Raw genomic sequence first — 3,942 nt, 5'->3', positions numbered from 1 at the left:
TGATGTGGTAATTGGCAAGAATGCAATATCAATGTCATAGATATTCAAGAAGGAATATGTTGGAGTCATATGACCAACTTCCTTGATTTTTACTTATTGGGGGTTTGTATCTATTTTAGTGTCTAACACCTTCTCTTCCGAGCCTAGTTCTATCCTTAACAATTAAAATAGGAACTTTATTTCTTATTGCTACCACTCACTTTAAGAATTTATACTTGATGAAGACTTATCTTCATGTAAATTCCTAGTTAGTCCTTCACAAGGATGAACTCTATTGTGATATTTGGTCAATCAAAATTTCTAACAAATTAATTTACCAATTTAGCATTGTCATGTTCTTAACAACTTAAGTGCTTGATGACAAGTGTTGAGGTTGAGAAATAAGACTTTTAAACCATGGATGCATAGAAGATATAAGAGCATCTACAATGGTAAGCTAGTTGGTACTAGCTTACCTTTGCCACATCATTTTTTTGAGCTACAATCATTTCAAGCTATAACTTGCTCCAACGGTGAAGCCGATTTCCTACTCGCTTGATGTGACCCACCTAACACACTCTCCTATTTTTTTATTCAATTTTAAATCTCTAAATATAAAATTAAAACACTATAAATGAGACCACTATTTTTTTTATTGGCTATGCTCTTTTTGTGGGTCCATTTAAGCAAGTAGCTCCATGGAGCTACTAGCTCAATTTGTTTTGAGCAAAGCTAATCTATTTGGACTACTCCAATGGTTGAGCTACTAGCTTAAAATTTCTTAAAATTGCAAGCAAGTCTTTTTTCTCAACCAATGGAGATGCTCTAATCAAAACATATTTTGACTAATCATTACCCCTAGTCATGTTTCTTCACAAGAAATCATACATATGTATGTTAGGAATTTTAAGATGCTAATCTTATATGACATAGGACAACTGCTATGGAGTTCTATGGAATAGAACGATTCCTATGGAGCTAGTCCACAATCTATGATACGGTTCATTATTAGAAAGAGATTCTTTGTCGTTAGCAATAGTGGTTTAGCGAAGACTCGTGTTACAATCGAACGATATCGCATATGAGTAGGAGTAATGAAATAGAACAACATTAAAAATAACGAAATAGTGGGAAAATACAACATTCATCGTTATATCTAAAACATTTTAGCATGTTCTAGCATTTATATAATGATCTCCACCCAATTATATAAATGATTCCGAGATCCAAATCCATACTAGCTCGATTGTGGAACAACGGTCCCTCTACAACGTTTACTAATACAACTTGGTAGGTTAACCCTCTTAACCGATTCTATAATTAGAACTCTCGGTCGATGAATTTACGTTAAGTTCATCTTTAGCCCAAACCTTTTGCGGCTACGGTCGCAAATACCTTCGTTGAGATCAACCAAGTTTTTGAAGTGTAATAACTATTTATTACCCCACTCATCCAACGTCAAAGCAAGCACCCCGATAAAATATTTCAATACCGTATTGTACCTATATGAAATTTAGATTCATGGGCTCCTACTATTTAGTAAGGCTAAGTCTCAATCTTTTAAAAGTAAAGGTCTTGTCAATTTATTATCTATCAAATTAAAGTGAGCTAAAAGTTTAATTATCGATAATTATAATTGCACGGTCGATTACTCGATATGATATGCATGTGTTGTTTATGGCGATTTGGCAATGCATGCAACATATTAAAAAAAATGTAAAGCAAATAATAATTTCCTAGTATGGCCTTCCTAAAATAGAAAAACAAATTTTGACACCCTCATTTATTGCCGAAAAGTAAACACGTAATTCTAGAATAAAACTGCATGGATATGTTTGTAATAGGTTCATTATAGTAAAAACCTGTAATTTTTAAAACCTGAACCTGTTATAAAGATATCCAAAAGGGAAGGTGTCAAACATGCAAGGTCCAAAATAAATCTCATGAATGAAACATCGCTAAAGTCGCGAAACAAAGTTATACAAACCAAATATGAGAAAGGGAGACATATGTCCCTAAAATGTATGTGACATAAAAAGGGTTTAAGGGTCACAATAAAATAAAACCAGTCTAGGTCCCAAGGTTACTTTGCTCGCTAGCTCGTCCATGTACCCCATATATGCATCACCTACCTGTCATTCGCATTTTATACAAATACGAAAGCCACAGTCAGTGGGGAGTAACTCCGAGTTCTCCCAGCCACGAAATGTCATAATTAATATAACATGTAAACATAAGAATATGAATACGAATCACACAATGCCTTAGCATATAGATGCTAGACAATCGTGCTTATCATGTGAACAACAATATAACAACACATAGTCCTAGCATGTGAATACTAGACCGACTCAAGCTACACTATCATGTGAGTCACATAACATCCAGGAATCCAAACTCTATCAACCATAGCCGGCTTGCATCTCACCTTCTATGATTCATAGAATCATCAAACAAGAAAGGGCAATATATCAAAGACAGGCATAAGTTCTTAGTACCGTCAATAGTCACTTTGTAACTCGAGTCTATACCACGAGGTAGGGAAGGTAATCGAACCGGTATCTTGGCTCAGCGGTTACTATTAAGAAAACATGGCCAAGAGACAACACAACCCTAGCCTAAAATCTGCGCAGACCTAGACATGCGGATACACACCACCGCACCCAAGACCCACAACTTTTTTTAAAACAAAGTGAAGTGAGTACCCTAAGGACACCACCGAAGGGTTGGCTAGTACTTAAGCTGACCCCATACTATCAAAATTAGTACCTGAGGTCATGCCCCAACTTGGATATAAATCCACTAGTCAGGAACACAAAGGCTATCAAGCAGTGAACATATACTCGTCAGAGACTATAAAGACCTATCTATGATGAAGGCCGAAATACTCACCTAGGACCTAGTCCCGCCTAGTCCCACTTGAATACTTTAGCCCACACCACACAAGACAAGTAAGACACCCACTTAACCATAAGAGGCAAAGAGTCCAACTTACCAACATAAATGCTAACATTCTATCATGTGAAAGGCTATATAAATGTCTATTCAGCAGAACAATCCAACAATATCCTCAATATCAATAATAATCCAAACTCCAGCTAACCGTTAATTTCATAATTCATGAGAACAAACTAAAATGGCAAAGAGGCAACAAGACTAAAGTATAAGGCAGCCAATTCATCCAACAACCAACATGTGAAATGATAATTACAATCATCAAGACATAACATGAAATTTCCAATAACAACCAATCTCACCTCAAAGACAAACCCTCGACCCGAGTCCCGCGACGGGTCATCGGTCAAATCGAGGCTGACTGGTTTAAACCTAGCTTGACCAAACTCGTTCGGTCAATCTGGCCCAGCTCAGAGTCTTGGCCTACTTTGGCCCAAATTACAAATTTTATCGCTATATTATTCTCATGCTATTTCCAATTTCTATCATGTGAAAAATGAAAGTAAAACATTATCAATCACCTAAACACTTAACAAACAACAAGCACCACATTTACTACTTATGTGACATTAATTCGTCGAGTAACTCGGAATAGTTACCTTAAGCTAGCAAAGAGACAAGCAATAAACTTGAGAAAGCTTCTAAAACCCAAAATTACTCTTCATCTTCAACCACATATGAGCCACCTAAAATAATTATGTGAAAGGACGATATTAACGAATTATCTTTATATAAAATATGAGACGGAAATTAATTTAATTAATTATATATTAAATAAACCAAACTAGCGTCAAAACAATTTATGGACACGGCTCAAAAGCTATTATGACAACCTCAAACTCGGCCTAACCACCAACTACACATGACCTCAAACTCGTGACTTAGCTAGGCCACGCCAGGCCACGGCCAGCCCTTTGCTAAGCTACGATCAAAGCACATTGTCTCCAACACTCCACCTAAACAACTACCCATCTTAGCCACTAAAACCCATGCTTGACTGTTCTAAAA

The 3,942-nt window shown here is 36.3% G+C and overlaps 1 long non-coding RNA gene across 1 annotated transcript; it reads right to left on the bottom strand.

Moving 5' to 3' along the window:
• Nucleotides 1-1,914: 1,914 nt before the first annotated feature.
• Nucleotides 1,915-3,609, bottom strand: LOC141633112 (uncharacterized). Its single transcript, XR_012537916.1, has 2 exons — nucleotides 3,534-3,609; nucleotides 1,915-2,111 (listed from the first exon to the last, which is right to left on the bottom strand). It is a non-coding gene; the product is annotated as an uncharacterized LOC141633112 (long non-coding RNA).
• Nucleotides 3,610-3,942: the final 333 nt, after the last annotated feature.

This window comes from Silene latifolia, chromosome Y (genome assembly GCF_048544455.1).
Source record: "Silene latifolia isolate original U9 population chromosome Y, ASM4854445v1, whole genome shotgun sequence".
Classification (NCBI taxonomy): domain Eukaryota; kingdom Viridiplantae; phylum Streptophyta; class Magnoliopsida; order Caryophyllales; family Caryophyllaceae; genus Silene; species Silene latifolia.
Note: the sequence above shows the minus strand (reverse complement) of the source record. Positions and strands in the feature narration are given on the sequence as shown.